At 35.8% G+C, this 21665-nt stretch overlaps 1 long non-coding RNA gene and 1 pseudogene across 2 annotated transcripts in view; one reads left to right on the top strand and one right to left on the bottom strand.

Annotated features, from left to right (window-relative positions):
• Nucleotides 1-21665, bottom strand: part of LOC119874212 — a 69945-nt gene that overhangs the window by 25932 nt on the left and 22348 nt on the right. The gene's annotated exons all lie outside the window — the stretch shown is intronic.
• On the top strand, nucleotides 19361-19543 carry LOC100688390 (annotated as a pseudogene).

The following is a 21665-nucleotide window of genomic DNA, read 5'->3' on the forward strand; positions in this document are numbered from 1 at the left end:
ATAGCAGTTATGAGGAGCTTTCCCCAGCTTGAGTGTCAATGGAGTACAGTGAGAACCTGGACTTCTGCCTCTACCTGACAGTAACAAGATAAGCAGTGCACCCATTCCCTCACCAGCTGGGTTAGAGGAAGCCATCTAAAAGAGAAGGTTTAAATAAGATGCAGCATTTCATAATGTAAAATCCAAAATGTTCAGGTTGCAATAAAAAAGTTTCATCATACAAATAACAAGGACCATCTCAATTTTAATATATAAAAAAAAAGGATGATCGGGGTGTCCAGGTGGTTCAGCTGGTTAAGCCTCTGCTTTCAGCTCAGGTCATGATCCCAGGGTTCTGGGATTGTGGCCTACACTGGGCTCCTTGCTCAGCAGGGAGTCTGTCTGTCCCTCTACCTGCTCCTTCCCCTGTTTGTGCTCTCTTTTTCTCTGTCAAATAAATAAATGAAATCTTAAAAAAAAAGAGAGAGAAAGAGAGAGAGAGATGATCAATAGATGCTGTGGGAGTTTTTATCAAGTGCAAAGTTAGAGGAAACAGTCTGCATAAGACTATCTTTACTTTTTTTTTATTTAAATGTTGTTAGTTAAATACAGTGCAATATTGGTTTCTGGAGTAGAATTCAGTGATTTATCACTTATATACAACATCCAGTGCTCATCACAAGTGTCTTCTTTAAAACTCATCATGTATCTAGCTCATCCCCCAGCCACCTCCCTCCCTCTCTCCTTTTTTTTTCTTTTCTCCCTTCCCATATGGTCTCTGTTTTCTTTTTTTCTTAAATTCTACATTTGAGTGAGATCATACGGTATTTGTCTTTAACTGACTTATTTCACTTAGCATGATACACTCTAGCTCCACCCACGTTGCAAATTTAAGATTTTCACTAATTTTGATGGCTGAATAATATTCCATTATATATATATTACATACATATACTGAATCTTCTTTATCCACCAGTCTTTGGGCACTTGGGTTCTCTCCATAGTTTGGTTATTGTTAACAATGCTACTATAAACATCAGGATACATGTACCCCTTCAAATCTATATTTTTGTAGCTTTGGGTAAATACCTAGTAGTATAATTGCTGGATTGTAGGCTAGTTCTATTTTTAACTTTTTGAGGAACCTCCAAACTGTTCTACAGAATGGTTACACCAGCTTGTATTCCCACCAACAGTGCCAGAGGGTTCTCCTTTCTCTGCAACCTCACCAACACCTGTTGTTTCTTGTATTAATTTTAGCCATTCTGACAGGCATAAGGTGATATCTCATTATGGTTTTGATTTGTATTTCCCTGATGATGAGTGATGTTGAGCATCATTTCATGTGTCTGTTAGCCATCTGAAAGACTATCCTTACTTCTGACATGGACTACAAGTGTAGAAAGTTACTAAAATTGCCCTCAGATTTGAATGTTCACTAAAAGGATTCATAGAACTCACTGAAAGTTGTTAAATTCATAGCTATGATTTATTATAGGGAAGGAATACATATTAAAATCAGCCAAGAGAAGAAGCACATATGGCAGAGTGCAGGAAAAGTACCAAATGCAGAATTTCCCATGTCTCTCCCCATAAAGTCAGGATAACATTACTCTCCTGGCATTGACATGTGACAATATGCAAGTATCTTCAACCAGGGAAGCTCATAACTGAGTCTTTGCTCTACAGAATTTATATTGCTGCTCAATAACATACTGCCTATATGGTTGACTATTAGCCTCTAGGCCTGTCAGTGATGGAACTGATGCTGTGTGGCCCAAAATCTCTATCACAAATCACATTGTAAGACTCTCCAGTGATCAAAGCCCTCAGGAAAAGACACACTATCAGACATGGAATACTAAGGGTTTAGAGTTCACTTTCTAGTAGCCAAAAGAAAGGCCGACTGCCTTTTGGAGTACATTGATGTCAGCAGAGATGAGAGAGATGTTTGATTTATCTGTCAAAGATTTTAAAGTAGCTATGATAAAAAAAAATACTTAAATGAGCATTTATGGACATTCATTTAAAAAAACAGAAAACATCAGCATAAAAACAGAAGATATTAAGAAAAATCAAGTGGAAATTTTAAAACTAAAAATTATTTTTAAATTGCAAAAAAAAAGCCAATAGACAAGTTTAACAGTAGAATGTAGGAGAAAAAAATCCATGAACTAGAAATGAGAAATTACCCAGTCTGAATAATAGAGAGAAACTGGGTTGAAAAGAAATAAACAGAGCTTCAGGGACTTGTGGGATAATAACAAAAGAACTTATCTTCATATCATCAGAGTTCCAGAAAGGAGAGGTGAAAGAGGGTAGGCTGAAAAGGTTCTTAGAGAAACAATGGTTTTAACTTCTCAAATATGGCAGGAGACATAAACCAACAGATTCAAGAAGCTGAGCGTATCTAAACAGAATAAACTCAAAGAAATTCATGCCAAAACACAGCATAGTCAAACTTATGAAACTGAACACAAAGGAAAAAACCTTGAAAATAGTGAGAGAGGAATAAAATCTCACCTATAATAGGCGAACAATTCAAATAATAGCAGATTTCTCATCAGAAACCGTGAAGAATAAAGGGGCACAATATTTTTCACATGTTGAAAGAAAATAACTGTCAACTTCTAATCCCATTTTAGCAAAAATATCCTTCAGGAATGAAGGGGAAACTAGCATTTCTCAAATGAAGGAGAATTAAGATTTTTGTAAGCAGAAATTCCCCTTAAAGAATACCAAAGGAAACTCTAAACTGAAAGAAAACATTAAAAGAAAGAAACTTGGAACATCAGGAAGAAAGAATAAACACTGTAAGTGAAAATAAGGATGAATACGATAGACTTTCCTTCTGCTCTTGAGATTTCTAGTTATGTTTGATGATTTTTTTAAAGATTTATTTATATATTTATTCATGAGAGCCACAGAGAGAGGGGAAGAGACATAGGCAGAGGGAGAAGCAGGCTCCTTGTGGGGAGCTCAATGCAGGACTCAATCCCAGGACTTCAGGATCATGACTGAGCCAATGGTAGATGCTCAACAACTGAGCCACCCAGGTGCTCCAATGTTTGATGATTGAAACAAAAATTCTAAATGTATGCAGAGGAAATATCTTAACAATTATAAATAGTGAAAGATAGAGGAACATAAGTCATTTTAAGATATCTATAATTCTTTTCAACTAGTTAAAATGATGACACAAGTAGTACTAATAGATACAACATAATACCTACAGTGACCACAAAAAAAGCTATATAAAGAGATACATTCTCAAAATTGCTATACAAGAATCAAAGTGAAATTCTAAAAATGTTCAAAAATATCTCAAAAAGCAGATAATGCAACATAATAGAAACTCAGAAATAGATTCACATCAATATGCCCAGCTGAGTTTTGACAAAGATGTAAAAGCAATTCAATGGAAGAAATGTAGCCTTTTTAACAAATGGTGCTGGAGCAATTGGACATTTGCAGATAGAAAAAAAAAGTTGAACTTAGACCTCACACTGTACACAGAAACTCAATTTATCATGGACTATAATATAAACATACAATCATTAAACTTTTATTTTAAAAGGTAGGAGAAAATCTTCAAGATCCAGGGCTAGGTAAAAAATTCTTAGACACCAAAAGTATCATCCATAAAAGGAAAAATGGATCAATTGGATTCCATCAAAATGAGTTTTACCCTCATAATGAAAATATTAGGAGGATGAAAAGACCTGTCAGAGTAAGAAAGAACATTTACAAGCAAATATCTGATAAGACCAGTATCTAGAATACATAAAAACTCTCAAAATACAATAGTAAAAAAAAAAATCCAATTAGACAATAGACAAAAGACATGAAGAGACATTTAACTGAAGAGGATACACATATGGCAAATAAGCACATGAAAAGATATTTAATATCTTTAGTCATTAGGGAAAATCTAATTAAAATCACAATCAGGGGCACCTGGGAAGTTCAGTCAGTTAAGAGACCAGCTCTTGACTTCAGCTCAGGTCATGATCTCAGGGTCGTGAGATAGAGCCCCACATTGGGCTCCCCACTCAGTAAGGAGTCTGCTTGGGATTCTCTCCTTCTCCCATTGCCCCTGTCCCTGCTGGCACTCACTCTCTCTTTCTCTCTTTCTCTCAAATAAATAATAAAATAAAATAATAAAATAAAATAAAATAAAATAAAATAATAAAATAAAATAAAATAAAATAAAAACCACAATCAGAATCTCTACATGTTTGTCAGAATTGCTAAAATTAAAATAGTGACAACACCAAATGCCCATAAGAGTACATGGAAACTGGATCATTCATATAATGCTTATAGGAATGTAAATGGTATGGTCACTCTAGAAAACAGTTTAGTAGCTTCTTAAAAGCTAAATCTGTGGGGTGTCTGGGTGGTTCAGTCAATTAAGCATCTTCCTTCAGCTCAAGTCATGATTCTGGGGTCCTGGGATAAGCCTGCTTCTCCCTCTCTCTGTGTCCCTCTCCCTGCTCATTCTCTCTCTCTCAAATAAATAAATTAATTAAATTAAAATCTAAACCTGTAACTACCTTATGATCCTGCCATTGCACTCTTATGAATTTACCCTAGAGAAATGAGAATTTATGTACATTATTATTTATAGCAGCTCAATTTGTAATGGCTCAAAACTGGAAACAACTCAGATGTTTTTCATCAAGTGAATGGGAAACAAACTGTGATACTGCACACAATAGAATCAGCAATAAAGAGTAAAACAGTTGATAAACACAACATGGATGAATCTCCAGAGAAGTATACTGAGTAAAAAAGCCAGTTCCAAAAGGCTAAATACTGTGATTCCACTTGTATAACATTCATGAATGACACAATCGTAGGCATGAAGAACAGATAAGTAGTTGCCATGGGTTAAGAAGGTGGTGGAATATGAAGGAAGTGGGTGTTAACTATAAAATAGCAGACTACAGTATCCTTGTATTGGTAGAGATGTTCTGTATCTCAATTGTTTCAATATTAATAACCTGATTGTGATTTGCACTATAGTTTTATAAAATGTTACCATTGGAGGAAAGTAATTAAAAGTTACAGGGGGATCTCCATTATTTGCATAGGATTTTTCTATATTATTTCCTACAACTGCATGTGAATCTACAATATTCTCAAAACAATTTGGACATCATATTGAGGAGAGCAATATGCAATTAATCTATTTTAAAATTCACAAATCCATATGATATTCAACATTGAAAAAAAGTACAAATTACTTCAAATGTATTTTTCAAAATGTTTAATTAGACAGGTCTTTAGATTTGACTTCCAACAGTGCAAATAGAAATGAGCTAAATGACACCACAAATAAAGCAACCATACAAAACCAAAAATCAAGATATTCTACAAGATAAATGTCATGAACATTCAACAGAGTGGCCCCACAATAAACAGCATTAAATATTAAGACTTAAGACGCATAAAGAAGGTGTAAAATGTGACCTTAGATTGAATCTGATTTTCACAAATCAGATTCAAGGAAATTTGGGGAAAGACAATTTGGAAAATTTGGTTGAGCATGATGATACTCATATGAAATGAGTATGATCAGATATTATTAAGAATTTAATTTTCCTAAATGTAATGGTATTATTTTGGCTATGTAAGATGACAATCTTATTTTTTAGAGGAGCACACCAGAAATATTAAGAGATAGAAGCTATTTGCCTTAAGAAAAACCTTTCAGCTCGTCAAGTGTGATTTGTATGTATCTATCAGTTTATATTTGATTCACACTATAGTGATTTTCGGTTGCCCAATTAACTGGGAACATGCTTTCCAGAGATGGTCAGCTATGAAAATAAAATGGCCACATATCAGAAGTAGCTGCTGCAAATATCTTATTTTTTAAACCTCCAATCATCAATATAGGTTTCAGCAATTAGTATCATAGATACTAGAAATAGTTTTTCATTGGTTAAATTACTGATAGTAATTTAACAGATAGTAGGGATACATTGGTTTGGATAAAATTACTGAAGAGGAACTCTCTGCCTTCATATTAACATGATATAAATAGCAAGTTCAATAATGTAAACTCTTAGAAATGGTACTGGACCCACCCCAAAATGACACTGGGACTAGAAAGAAGGTAATTTCTCTTTCTGCTCCATTAATTTTCTTTTAAAGAATTGTGTTTTACTGAAAGTCACAGATTTGACAAATTTTGATATTATATTGACAGAATTATGCTTATAATCAATTTTCATTTCTTAACTGTAGATATAGTTCATTGTATTTCTTGAAATAAATTTTGATGCTTTAAAATATGTCCTCTGTTAGGCTAAAGTTTAATTCAAACAGTAAAGATTTTCATCATATGAAGCATAATATTTTACAGGAAATATATTTTGTTAATTATTTTGTAATCATTTCCTTTACTTAGATATTTCTTTGTTCTTTAAATCTCAGCTGATTTGGATTCATATGCTTAGAAATCATTTTGTGAAATGTAATATTTTTCGAAAGACAAGTCTTTCATTTAGTTTTTTCCTTTTCATCATTCAAAAACAAATATGAACTTACATGAAATAACTATTTCTACTTGACTGCTCCCTCTATATAGACTTTTTATGAAATGAAAAATTAGCTTGATAATCGCTAATAGTTATTAATGATAATATAATTATAACAGAATTATCTTGACAATTGTTTTCTTCCGTGCCTACATGAGAAGATGATGCACTTAAGCATATAATTGTTCCCTCCTAATTGGAACCACTTATGCCTAAAGATTTAGAAATTAATGGGAATGCCAAGTTGATGGGATTCAATTCAGGAAACTAGTTCCTATCATACTTTTAATAGACATTATGTGTAGAGAGATTTTAAACCTTTTGAAGCCTGATAAAAACTATTGGCCCTTTCCAAGAAAAATCATGTACAAACAGTCAAAACTTTGAATCCAAAATCAAAAGACCCAGAGATTGTCTGAAACTCATCATATAATAACTGAGCATAAGTTTCCATACAGTAGAGGAGTACAGAAAAGCAAATTTTAAAGATATGCTATAACTGCTCCTTCGTACCCAAAACTGTGTGAACACCAGTAATATCCCTTAGAAACATAAACTAGTATATTTCCTTTTTTTCCTGTTTATAGGTTTAATAGGGATTAATAGAAACTAACAGGCATAAAAACCTTTTAAGACCATCTACTCCCACCTTTTTATTTTTATCAGTGAGGAAAATGAGACCTATAGGGTAAGTAATTTTTCCAAGATGATACCAGTAGTTAGTGGCAAAGCATGTGAACTCTTCACAGACCAGAGTTCGTAAGCCATGCTTTCTCCTCAGGAAAAGGAAGATCATATTACTCTGATCCTGTCTTATGATGCCTCTTCTCTAATGTTAGTGCTTATATGTTTAGGACTGCAAAGTTGTAAGGGTTAGAAATATTTTAAGTATATATCTACTCTTTGACATACTTTTTGGAATGTCCCACTAAAGAATTAAATATTTAGGGGCTAAAGTTAGTAGCATCAAAACCTATTTTGCCAGTGTAGAAATTAGCACCAGAATTAAATGGCCAGACCCTCTGGCAATGGAAAAAGGGTGTCTATTTGCTAGGCAAATCTAGTTCTGAGAGGCTGCACCATTGGTATTCATAACCTTGATGAATTTACTATGACTCAGACATGGAGATTCAAGCTTGCAGACTTGAAAGCTGAATCTGTCAACATTTCTAGTGTAATATTGTCTCTCAGGGGCTGCCACACATTAATCAACCTTTCCAAAACTGGAGCATAGAACCAAAAGCCAGTTTGTTAAATTGCAATGAGAAATATACTGCCACATGATCTGCCTTGGAGGCAAATCTACAAGGAAGTCAAATCCTCAACAGAAAGTTGTTTATGGGGTACCTGAGTGGCATCATTTGGTTAAGCATCTACCTTCAGCTCAGGTCATGATCCCAGGGCACTGAGATCAAGTCCCGCATCAGTCTCCCTGATCCAAGGGGAGTCTGCTTCTCCCTCTGCCTTCTCTATCTCTCATGTACAAAACAAAAATAAAATATTTTTTTAAAAAGTTGTTTATAGAACTTGAGTTCAAATAAGGGCAATTAGATGAAGTCAAGGTAGCAGGCTAAGTGGTCCAAATTACCTATCTCACAGTAAGGATTATATTGTTGATGAAAAACAGAATGCCTAAATTTTATTCTCTCTCTAAGGGCTTTGTAATTTAAGTTTTAGGGCTTTATATCTTACTTTAGGCAAATTCCAAGTAAATTGGAGTCCTTCTCTTTCACCATGTGCTTAGATCCAGCACAAAGGTAGATGTATAATCTGGCAATAGCAAATTCTCTCTCTGTACAACTTCATCTGTGGAGGGAAGGAATCCCTCAAACTCAGCTTCTAGAGTGTTTATTCCACAACTTTGTCTTCATCTTTACTCGGCCCAGGAGCAAGGGACAGAAAACCAGAGCTGACTAGTTGGAAGTAAGACTCAATTTGATTTCCAAGTAACAAGAAGGTTGAGAGTTTTAAAATTAATTTACTATTTTTCTTTCTGAAAATGTCTTCATGCCTATACTATTTTTACCTATACTTTATTACATCTATTTTGCCATAAATGTATAGGAATATAGAGACTTTGGACTATATGACTGCTCATTGAGTCAATTACTTCACTTTACAGATGATGAGAACGAAATCTAATAATTTTCAGTAATTTGTCCAAAGACACACAGCTAGTCAGGAGTGAAGGAGGACTGAAATTTCACCAGAGTTCTGCTCTTAGACACAGGTAAGCATCTCAGAGGATCCCCTGTCTTCAGAATCCCCTCTAGTGGCTGGGGCTGACCAACAATGTTGCTTGACAAGGGTGTCCTGGTCCTCAATTGGGAACCATATGAGTCTCATTACTCTGTTTTGTCTACAAGCCTCTGTCTATCTTTCTACCCCACACAGAGGTTCAAACAGATGTCCTGAGAAGCCCTAACACATAGCATGCAGTGGTGTCCCAGGCTCACATGGCTGGACCCCAATTCCAGGTAGAAGTCTGATAAGCAAATTGCTTTTATGATCCAGCATGGTTCTTATTTTGCAGGGTCATGCAAGAATAGGCATCAAAAGGGTCCTGGCATGATAATTTGGGTAACTCTCACTCATAGTAGACACAGGATGAGTTCAGAGTTCTGGCCTATAAATAATCTACAGCTGACACTTTGGATTGAGCCATGCGTGTGGATTCCTGTTTTGACTATCACTTGTTCATGTTCCAACCACAGTACTACCTCCTGTCTATAGTACCAAAGGGTGGTAAGGATAGCAGCAGGCATTCTTTAAACCATGCATCTCCTGCCACTGGCACCAAAGACAGTCACCTCATCCCTTGTAGAGGCTCTAAGCCACTTCAGTCCCAGTCCTTGGGATAATTACTCCTGTATCCTTTGAGGGCTTTCAAAACCATTGCTCTGCAAAGACTAGACCTTTCCAACTAATGTTCTTTTCAGCCACCAATCAATATGGTGATGGCACTGCATATGATATTGCTCTTCTCACCCTACAACAAGATCCTTACCTATCCTGACTCACTGGTAGTATATGGGAGGTAGTATTATGATCAATACTGAAGTAAACCACAGACTAGACATTTAGTTATTATAGCCTAAATATTTCAATAAAATACAGAAATGGAAGTTGTGTTCTGTATTTTCACAACAAAACTCCAAATGGAAAAATTTACCATGAACAGAAACAAATTATTGTTCACTTTTTCTTGAAGTAGGAAGATATGAAAAGAGTCAGGAATGGAGGTTTTGGTAATAAAGAAGTGCTTCCTGGATCTGAGCAGAAAATCAAGGGACTTAGATACTATAAAGTATATTTATATGCACTGATTGGACAAGAAATAAATATCTAAGTATCTCTTACATATTTATTTTTCTAAATCTTTATTGATAAGCCACTATATTTTACATGTACTAATTAATTTTATAATATAATTTATATCGAATGGCTTGTAAAGACAAGGCCCCACAAAAAGTATTTCTCTAGGACTTCACAAAATTTAGGGATATCCCTGCTTGAGCTTTTCCTATCTTAGCTAAGGCTTTCAATTTTATGAAATATTACCTTTGATCTTACATCTTCCAAACTTCAGTTATATCATTGACTGTAACCTTCCATGGATATAGTCACTTGGGTGTTTATAAGGTAGCATCCCAACAAGGCAGCAAAGCTTTTGAGCACATAAGCCATAATTTATTTTATTTCTATAATCCCTAAGCACCAGTGCTTTTCACAGAGTGAAAATTGAATGGAGACTTCTGCTCCTAGGAAGATGTAGTAGACATCTTTTACCTATTATTCTCAGTGCGTACAATAGAAACCCTAGATATACATACGAAACAAACATAAGAACACTGTGAAAGGTGGAGAGAAAAAGGCAGACTGGCTAGGGACCTCAGGATCTTAGGAATCACATGGTAGTAAGTTCCCTGGAGTTTTCTTTTTGCTTCATATTATCTCAGACATGAAGCTACCGAAGCTAGTAACCTAGAAATGCAGACCAAAAAGCCCAAATAAAAGGCTGTAATTTAGCTTTACCTCCAAGGACCAGGGAAAGGGCAACCTAGCTCCAGAGAAATCTTTTAGACAATAACTTCCCACTTTAGCTAAACACCACAGAATAAACTGTGGCTCCATCCCCATCCACACCAATAAAAATCAAATGGGGAGCCTAGACTTCCACCTCAGCAAGGCCTATAACAAGGCTTCCCAACATTCCTGCCAGTGTGATATCAGAGAAGTCCAAAAGGGAATTCAGAATGTCCACAGCCCTCCTCTCAGCAGTAACAAGACACCCTCATTTCTGCTGCTCTTGTGTCAGAGGAGGGCAAGTTGAGAATCAGGGCTTTCATCTTGACATACAAGTAATAAAACTACCCCTACTGTACTGCTAGTGAAGATCACATAGGAATCTGGAACTCCCAATCCTACTCAGCAATAAGGATATACTTCTACTTCCTTTTGGCAGTAATAAAGTAGCACCCCAAGTTCCCTTGCCAGAGTAGTATCAGAAATTCCCAGCTAAAACAGGATACTTATTTAAGATCCAGACTCTCACAACATTATACCCTAATAGTCCAGATTTCAGTAAAGAATCAATCATGACACCAAGAGCCAAGAAGATCTCAAACTGAATTTAAAAGGCAATTAATTAAAAAATATATAAATAACAAAAATACAAAGGCAATTAATAGATGTCAATCACCAAAGGACACAGGTATTAGAATTATCTGACAGAGATTTTTAAAGTCGTAGCCATGATAAAATGCTTCTGTGAGCAATTACAAACACACCTGAGACAAATGAAAACAACAGAAAGCTTCAAGTGAGGATATAAAAAATCTCAATAAAAAAGATAAGATATTTAAAAATCAATTATACTTCAGTAAAGCTAAGAGAAAAAAAGGAAAGGAGATATAAAGAAGAATTAAATGGAAATTTTAGAACTCAAAAATAAAATACCTGAAATTAAAAGAATAGTAGAAGAGCTCAATAGCAAATGTATTCTGGAGAATTAGAGGAAACAATCAGTGAACTAGAAGTTAGAATAATAAAAATTACTCGATCACAGCAACAGAGAACAAATAGACTGAAAAACAAATGAATAGAGCTTCAGACATCTGTGGGACTATAATATATACATAATATACATATTAATATATGTATATCTTAATTAATATGTATATAATATACATATTAATTAAGATTTGTGTCACTGGAGATCCAGAAAGGGAAGGGAAAGAGAGTGGAATGAAAAAATACTCAAAGAAATAATTTCTGAAAACTCCTGAAAATCTAGCAATAAATACCAATGTACAGATTTAAGAAGCTGAGAAAATCCTGAAGAGGATAAATTCAAAGAATCAATTCCCACAATATATCATAATTAGGCTTCTGAAAACTAAAGACAAAGAAAAATTCTTGACAGCCAGAGTAAAATACCTTACCTACAAGGGAAAAACTATTTAAATATCAGCAGATTTCTTATGAGAGACCATGAAGACCAAAAGGAAGTGGTACAATATTATTCAAGTGCTGAAAGAAAAGAAGTCAACTCAGAATCCTATAACGAGCAAAATATTCTATGGAAATGAAGGAAAAATCTAAATATTCTCCAATTGGGGAAAAGAATTTGTCTTAAGAATCAACACAAAAGAATGATAAAGAGAGTTTTATATACAGAAAGAAAAAAATAAAATAAGGAAACTTGGAACATTAGGAAGGAAGAAAGAAGAGGTAATACAGGTAAATACAATAGGATTTTTTTCTTTCCCTGAGTTTTTAAAAATATGCTTCACAATTGAAAAAAATATAACACTGTCTGATGTAGTTTTCAGCAGGCAAGTTCTGTACAGCTTTTCTTAGATTTACCTAAATATTTCTTTTCTTTTCTCTGAGAAAATATAAGTGGTATTGTATTTTCAATTTCAGTGACTATGTTTTCATTACTAGTACATAGAAACTCTATTGGTTTTTGCATATTTATCTATATCCTATGATCTTGCTGAACTCATTTATTAGTTCTAGGAGATTTTTGTAGATTCCTTGGGATTTTCTATATAGACAATCATGTAATCTGTAATTAAGAACAACTTTATTTCCTCCTTCCTAATTTGTATGTCTTTTATTTCCTTTTCTTGTCTTACTGCAATGTCTTGGGTTGATAGAAGACACAAATTACCAATATCAGAAATGAAGCAGAGATCATCACTACTGATTTCATTAAAAAACATTAAGAGGTGGACAGCCTGCGTGGCTCTGCGGTTTAGTGCCACCTTCAGCCCAGGGCCTGATCCTGGAGACCTGGGATAGAATCCCATGTCGGGCTGCCTGCATGGAGCCTGCTTCTCCCTCTGCCTGTGTCTCTGCTCTGTGTGTGTGTGTGTGTGTGTGTGTGTGTGTGTGTGTCATGAATGAATAAATAAATCTATAAAAAGAGAGAGAGAGGAAGAGAAAAAGGGGGAATATATCTGCTTCTCTCTCTTCTAAAAAAAAAAGCATTAAGAGGAGAAACATATTAAGAGGGTAATAAAGGAATACTGCAAACAACTCTATGCCCACAAACTTGATAATTCAGACAAATTGGACTAATTCTTTAAAAAACATAAAATACCAAAATTAATGCAAGGAAAAATGGACAATCTGTCTATAACTAATAAAGAAATTGAATCAATAATCAGTTTCCCCAAAATGAAGTACTAGATTCCTTTATTTCACTGGCAAATTCTACAAAACATTTAAAGAATAAATGACATAAATTCTCTATAATCTCTTACAGATGATAGAGGCAAAGGTAACACTTCTGAACTCATTCCATGGAGCCATTATTATCCTAACACCAAATTGGCTAAAGTGTTACAAAAAAGGAAAACTAAAGACCAATGTCTCTCACGAACAAGGCAGCAAAATCTTCTTCAAAATTATAGCTAATGTAATCTAAAATACATAAGAAAAGTTATACGGGACAGTGAAGTGATATTTATTTCAAATATGTGAGCTAAGTTCAATATTTAAAAATCAATTCATTTATTCCACTTCATCAACAGGCTAAGAAAGCAAAAATCATGTGACTAAATCAATTGATGCAAGAAAAAAGTATGTGATAAAATACAATACCCATTCATGATTAAAAAAAAAAAAAAAAACTTTTAGAATGGGAGTAGAATTGAATCCCTCAGCTCTATGAAGAACATCACAAAACCCTATAACTATCCTACTTAATCATGGGAAACTGGACTCTTTCTTCAGGAGATCATTAACAGGGCAAGGATAGCCCTTCTCACCACACTTACTCTATGTCATACTGAAAGTCTTCCTCAGCAAAATAAGACAAGAATAATGAAACAAAGAATATATATATTAAGAAAAAATAAATGACACTTTTTGTAGTTTTGTTGACGGTTTTAGCAAAATATAATACTATCTGATATAGTATACACTGTCAAAACCATTTGTAGTTCCTTATTTGCAGATGACATGTTTGTCTATATAGAAAACCACATGGACCCTCCTCCCTAAGAAAACAAAACAAAACTCCAGGACCTAATAAGTAATTATTTCAAGGTCACAAGATACAAGGATAATATACAAAAGTCAATTAATTTCTTATATATATCAAAAATTGAAATTTGAAATTAACAAGCTCACAAAACTCAAAAAAGTGGGGAAAAGGCAACAATCCAGTTAGATATGGGCAAAAGACATGAAAAGTCATTTCATCAAAGAAGCTACAAAGATAACAAAAAAGCATGTGAAAAGACGTTCAATATAATTAACAATTAGGGAATTATAAATTAAAACTACAATAAGCTATTACTACGTATATCTATTAGAATGGTTAAAATACAAAATAGTGACTTGACTTCAATGCTAGTGAGGATGTAGAGAAATTTTATCATTCATAAATTTCTGGTGAAAAAATAAAATGGTAACAGCTACTCTGGGAAATGGTTTGGCAATCTCTTTAAAAACTAAATTTATCCCAGAGAAATGAAGACTATATTCATACAAAAATCTGTACACCAAAATGTTTATAGCAGGTTTGTTTATAACAGCCAAAATTGAAATAATTTAGGTATTCTTCAGGGGTGAATGGTTAAACTATTTACAATAATACCAGAGAATTCTAACTGATAATCAAAAAAAAAAAAAAAAAAAAAAAAACAACTACTGATACCTGCAACAACTCAACTGAATCTCTAGAAAATTATCCTGACTGGAAAAAGACAAAGATTACATACTGTGTCATTCCATTCACGTAACATTCATGAATTGACAAGACTATAGAAATGAACAGATTAGTGGTTAGGAGTAGTGAGAATAGAAGGGAAGTGGTTGTGTTTATAAAAGCTAAACATGAGGGATCTTAGTGGTGATGTAAATGTTTCTATCTTGACTGTATCAATGTCAATATCCTGATTGTTATATTGTCCTCTGGTTTTTCAAGATGTTACTACTGGTGGAATCTTGGTAAGGGTAGACGAATCTCTATTATTTTTATAACCATATACAAATTTACAATTATCTCAAAATTAAAAGTTTAATTGTGAATTCAATGAATGCTTATTCACTCAATCAAATCAACTCTAAAGAGGGATCCCTGGGTGGCGCAGCGGTTTGGCGCCTGCCTTTGGCCCAGGGCGCGATCCTGGAGACCCGGGATCGAATCCCACATCGGGCCCCTGGTGCATGGAGCCTGCTTCTCCCTCTGCCTGTGTCTCTGTGCCTCTCTCTCTCTGTGTGACTATCATAAATAAATAAAAAAAATTTAAAAAAAAAAAACAAAAACAAATCAACTCTAAAGAAAGAACTTCCGTTTAACTATTTTCCAAAGGCCACAACACACCCACACATTCATGCATACATAATAAAATGAAAATATGTTACAATGCATTTCCAACCAATTTGTATCACCTGAGGAAAATCATGATATGTCATATGAAAAATATCTGTTTAAAACTCTAACTTTGTATACCCAGAACCTAGGAAGTATGAAGAAATCAGCCAAAGGCTTAAAGATAAATGGAATAGACCTTGTCTCTTCCTTTTATTCCTGTGACTTTTATCTTTATACTTTTGTAAACTGTAAGTATGTTTTGCTATAAGCTGGGACTTGTGATATTTCCCTGATAATGCAAACAATAGTAGGAAAATATAAAATGTCCAAGAAGATAAATACATGTGGACTTAAGAGAACTCTGGCCTAAAGAGATTATTACATTGACAATAATAAATGAATAAAACTTATGTTAAGAAATCGATATTTAGAAAGTTAGTCAATCATGAAAAGTTTTAACCTAGGAATATTGAAACTAAAGACTTTCATCTTTGGTCCTCCCATAAAAAAATAAATTTAAGATTGAATAGCTGATTCTCATTTTATGCTCAATTCTAAACACTCTTATATTTTTTCTTTTAAAATTATAAAATAAAGTTAACTAATTTAACTTTGAGACAGAATATAAATTTGAGACAGGAAAAAAATCAAAGTTCTTCAAAGTAATTTCATTAATCAGTCAATATTTAAGTGCACTTATGTTACTTAAAATACAGAGTGAGCAGAACAGACTGTAATCCCTGCCCTAAATCCCTGCCCTCATGGAATACTTAAATTCTAGCAGTAACCATTCTAGGAAAAATATATTAAGAAACACTTATATATGTATATATAAAATTGAAGTATAATTAACACACAACATTATATTAATTTTAAGTGTACAACATAAGAACCATTTTTACAGTATTGATAGTTCTGTAAACATAGAAAGACTGAATTGCTGTTGCTTTGGAAACCATAGTTTCCCTAAGTCCTTGTTCACAATATCTCAAAACTGCAAATGTTCATTAATAGGTAAGTGAATAAACAAACTGCTATATTTATACAAGGAATTATCATCCAGATATGAAAAGAGAATGAACTACCGATATAGGCAACAAAAAGGATGAATTTCAAAAACATTATTCTGGTCAAAAGATGTCAGACACAAAAGAGTACATATCATAGCATTCCATCACATGAGACTCCAGAAAAGATAAATCTACTCTATAGTGACAGAAAGCAGATCAGTGATCGCTCAGGTCTCAGCTTGAAGGAAAATGACAAGAAAAAGGAAAATGGAAAGAGATAGTCTATATCTTGATTATGGTGTTGGTTATGGGGGTATAGTTTTGTCAGAACTCATCAAAATGTACTTAAAATGAATGCATTTTATATGTAAATTGGTCCTCAATAAAGTAAAAATTCATGTAATTCATATTACAAAATAAAAAAGAAATAAGCAGACTATTATTAGAATTAACAGAATAAATGAGAAAAGAACATAATCATGAAATTAGATGCAGAAGAATCATTTGAAAAAATCAAAACTCACTTATAATTAAAGAAAAAAAAAAGCCTCAACAATTACAAATAAAAGTCTATCTAAAAAACAAACAAAAAAAACAAGAAAATCCCCTTCAATAAAAGTTGGAAGTTTCCCAACCTTTTGAGTTTGAGTATAAGATAATGTCTATTATCATTACTTCTTCCCAGTATTGTATTGGAAGTTCTAGCCAGTACAATAAGAGTAGACAAAGAAATAAAGTCACAAGGATTAAAAAACAATAATATCATTATTCACACATGCCATTATTGCTTTTATTGAAAATTCAGAAGAATCTATAGGTAAATGAAATTTAGCAATAGCTTTGGGAGAATATATGAATTAATTATATGCCTATATGTTTAGAACAAATATCTCAAAAGAATATTTTGAAAAATATGAAAAAAAAAAGAAAAATATGTCATTTACATATATTCCATGCTGATCTCCACCCATAACCAATATTCTGACTGGAACAGCCCTTGTGCTTATTATGATTGCAAGATGTCCTTTGGCAATAACCGTCAGAAAACTTTGAGGGAAGAAAAGTCTCTTACTCACAGGTCCTGGAAGGCAGGCATATGGCATACTTGCGGCCACACAGAAAGGTTATGGTGGAGGGGAGCTGTGAGCACATCACCTGGGGTTTGGCTTTATTAGGGTTGAGAGTGATGGTATGCCTTTCAGATGCCCCTTATACTTTTAATGTTTTTATATTTGTTAAAGCTTGCTTTGTGGTCCTACATATAATCTATCCTAGAGAATATTCTGTGTGCACTTAAGAATGTGCATTCACATGCTTTTGGATGGAACATTTTGTATATGTCTCTTAAGTCCATTTGGTCTATAGCATTATTCAGGCCATTTTCTTTTTTTTTTTTTTTTTTTTAAGATTTTTATTTATTTATTCATGAGAGACAGAGAGAGAGAGAGAGGCAGAGGGAGAAGCAGGCTCCATGCAGGGACCTGATGTGGGACTCGATTCTGGGTCTCCAGGATCAGGCCCTGGGCTGAAGGCTGTGCTAAACCGCTGAGGCACTGGGGCTGCCCAAGTCATTTTCTTTTTAATTTTCTCCCTGAATGATCTATTCCGTGTTGAAAGTTGGGTATTGAAGCCCCCTATTATTATTATATTGCTGTCTATTTCTTCAGTTCTATTAATATTTACCATAAGTATTTAGGTGCTCCTATGTTGAGGGCATATATATATTTACTTTCAAAAGATAAAATGTCTTGCATTAGTGTAAAATGGGTGTAGCTCCTGCCTGGCCCCTGGGCGGGATCCTGCTCAGCCACGATAGGCTCCTGGGTTGGCAAAGCTGGCCCTGGACTATGGCTGAAAGAGGACTGAGCTCCAAGGCTGTTTCAGGCTTTGCAGCCACAATTGAGGTCTGCAGCCTGGCTTCTAAGGCATGAATGAGCAGTTCCCTGGGCAGACTGGACTGTGTTCTGACCATGACTATTGAGGCTGGAGCTGAGAATATGACTGTTTCAGGATATCTGGAGGAGCAGAAATGTCTCCCCACTGGGTCCTATACTGGCAGGACTGCTTGTGGAGTGTGGCTGGGAGAACCGAGAGCCCAGTTACAGGGCCCTTTCAGAATCTACAGATGAAAGAGTTTGGGCTGAAATTAGCTGAATGGTTCAGGGGCCCCCGTCTGAGTACACAGCCAGGACTGAGGTCTGTATGGCTATTACCTAACACATGTGGGCATGACTCCTCCTACGTCTTTCCTTGTATGGTTGTTGGTGGCAGAACTAAGGCCAAATAGAGGGTAGCTGAGCCCTCTGGGCTACAGAGCCGTTTTCAGGTCTGTAGCTGGGACCACGGTTACCAAGTCAGTCACTTAGGAGCGGCCTTGTCTTCTTAGAAGGGCTCTCTTCAGTGTTGGACTGGATCAGGGTTTCACAATAAAATGAAGGGTACACAAGAACTGGCTCTACTGATTGATGCTGGAGGACAGGGGCTAGATGGTGGAAGAGTAGGGTCCTCAACTCATCTGGTCCCACAAACTTGCCTAGATAACTTTCAAAACATCCTGAACACCTATGAAGTCAACCCGAGATGTAAAGAGAGAAGATCTGGAATGCCACAGAGAGAAAGGTTGTCACTTCTAACAAGGTAGGAAGGTGAAAAAAATTAAAAAGAAATAAAGTGCAGGAGAGGAACCACAACTAGCAGGGGCTAAAGCAGAAGGGTGAGAGCCTCCAGGGCAAGAAGGCCCAGCCTGGAGAAGTGGGAACTGTAAAAATCCACAGGTGAGTTTTCCCTGATGGAAAAGTGCTTAGCAGGGAAATTGGACCGAATCTCAGGAGGGGCAGTGAAGCACCAAGATTCCTGGAGTCACTGTAAGAGGAGGGGCCAGGGGCAAGCTCACAGCAAACTGAGGTCTGATCTCAGGAAAGGGTTGGACACCGCAGCCTATGCTTTCTCTCGCTGCCGCTGTCCCCAGACTCCAGCCACCTCTTCTTGCTATGGATCCCAGCTGCTCCTGCGCTGCCAGTGGCTCCTGCACGTGCGCGGGCTCCTGCAAATGCAGAGTGCAGATGCACCTCCTGCAAGAAAAGCTGCTTCTCCTGCTGCCCCGTGGGCTGTGCCAAGTGTGCCCAGGGCTGCTCTGCAAGGGCGCATCGGACAAGTGCAGCTGCTGTGCCTGATGTAAGGGAAAGCCTGTTCCCCATGAAAATAGAGAGACGTGTACAAACCTACAGGTTGTTGTTGTTGTTTTTGTTTTGTTTTGTTTTGGTGCTTTTTGTTTTGGGTCCAACTCTGACCCGTTTGCTACTACATTCCTAGTTATTTTCCCTATAAAATAATACGTGAATTATAATAAAAGCTGTCGACTTTTTTAAAAATTGGGGAGAAGCCCCCCAGTTAGGAGGGCCGGCTCCAGAGCAGCTTTACCCTAGAGCCTGGCAACAGACAGAGGTGGCTGCTTCTGTTCCCTTCCGGAGAGGCGGGGCCCAGGAGTGCAGGTCCAGTGGCACAGGGCCCTGGATCCAAGGGCACCAAAGAAGACAAAGCCAGAGATCCTGCGTTCCCCCTGGGACAGAAAGCAAGAACTCTCCTGCCGCTGGGCGCACCCAAGCTGTGCAGATCAGTGCACCTAGCAGGCCCCCAGAAGCATCTAGACCAGTGCAGACTGGGAGACCGCAATAGTTACTAGCAGGGAGCTGTCGCCAGAGCTGGAAATCTGGCCATTGCCATTTTTTTTTCCTCCGTGTTTCACCATGCACCTGGGAGAGGCAGGGTCCCTAGGGAACAAAGACTTCAAGGATAAACAGCTCATACTGAGCCCAGCACCTGGCAAGGGACAAGGGACATCTCCACCCGGGCATAGACATCTGAGAATCAGTGGGGAACCCTCCCGCAGAAGAACTGCTGGAAGAACAAGGAAAAAGCAAGTTAACTGAACAAGCAGCTGGAAAGCTCCAGGACTAAAGGAAAATAGGATATAGAACTAGAGGATCCTTTTTTTTTTTTTTTTTAAATTACGACTCATTTTTATAGCTGGCTAACAATTTCCAATGTTTTTTTCTCTTGTCACACCTTAACGACGATATTTTGCCAAATCTTTGTTTTTAAGTTTTTTTCCTTTTTGACTTTCATATTTCTACAATCACATGTCTTATATATAGTTTTCACTTCGGGATTCCCTTCAATGTATTCAATTTAATTTTGGTAGGTATGTGAGATATGGGTATTTGTTTTTTGTTCTTTGTTTTTTCTGTCTCATTTTGTTTTACAATGGTGGAAATTAGTACCTTCTAACGCACAACCAAAATACACCCAGAACCAAGTGAAACACCATGTTGGTTCATTCTGTGAGATTATATTCTCTCTTCCTTCCCATTCTGACCCCCTTTTTTATCTTGTTTATGTTTTTGTGTTCAAGCTTGGGTCTTTATATAATAAGTATTGTTGATTTATATAAATTTGGGATTGAACATCTTCTAACATACAGAACAAAATACACTCAGAACTAAAAGGATCACCCTCTGGGACCCCTCGGGGAGATTACATTCTCTCTCTACTACCACCTCACCACCACCATCCCCCCCTTTTTTCCCTTTTCTTTTTTCCCCCCTTCTTTGTTTTTTTTTTTTTTATTTTCACGAGTTTGTTTTAAAATTTTTCACTTTAGTGGCCCTTTTTTTGAATTTTGTTCTTTTCTTCTTTTTCTTTTATTTTCTGGTCTCTGACCTCTTTGGAATCATCTAGGGTGTATTTTACTTAGGTCGTGGTTGGTATTTTTGACTCAGCTCACCCATACCACCACTTTGCACTGGACAAAATGACAAGAAGGAAGAATTCACCACAAAAGAAATAACCGGAAGCAATACTCTCTGCCACAGAGTCACAGAATTTGGATTTAAATATGATGTCAGAAATTCAATTCAGAAGTTCAATCATAAAGTTATAATGGGAGAAGATATTTGCAAATGATGAATCAGATAAAGGGCTGGTATCCAAGATCTATAAAGAACTTATCAAACTCAACACCCAAGAAACAATCCAATCATGAAATGGGCAGAAGACATGAACAGAAATTTCACCAAAGAAGACATACACATGTCCAACAAGCACATGAGAAAATGCTTCACATCACTTGCCATCAGGGTAATACAAATCAAAACCACAATGAGATACCACCTCATACCGGTGAGAATGGCAAAAAATAACAAGACAGGAAACGAAAAATGTTAGAGAGGATGTGGAGAAAGGGGAACCCTCTTGCACTGTTGGTGGGAATGTGAACTGGTGCAGCCACTCAGGAAA

The sequence above is a fragment of the Canis lupus genome, chromosome 12 (genome assembly GCF_011100685.1).
Source record: "Canis lupus familiaris isolate Mischka breed German Shepherd chromosome 12, alternate assembly UU_Cfam_GSD_1.0, whole genome shotgun sequence".
Classification (NCBI taxonomy): Eukaryota; Metazoa; Chordata; class Mammalia; order Carnivora; family Canidae; genus Canis; species Canis lupus.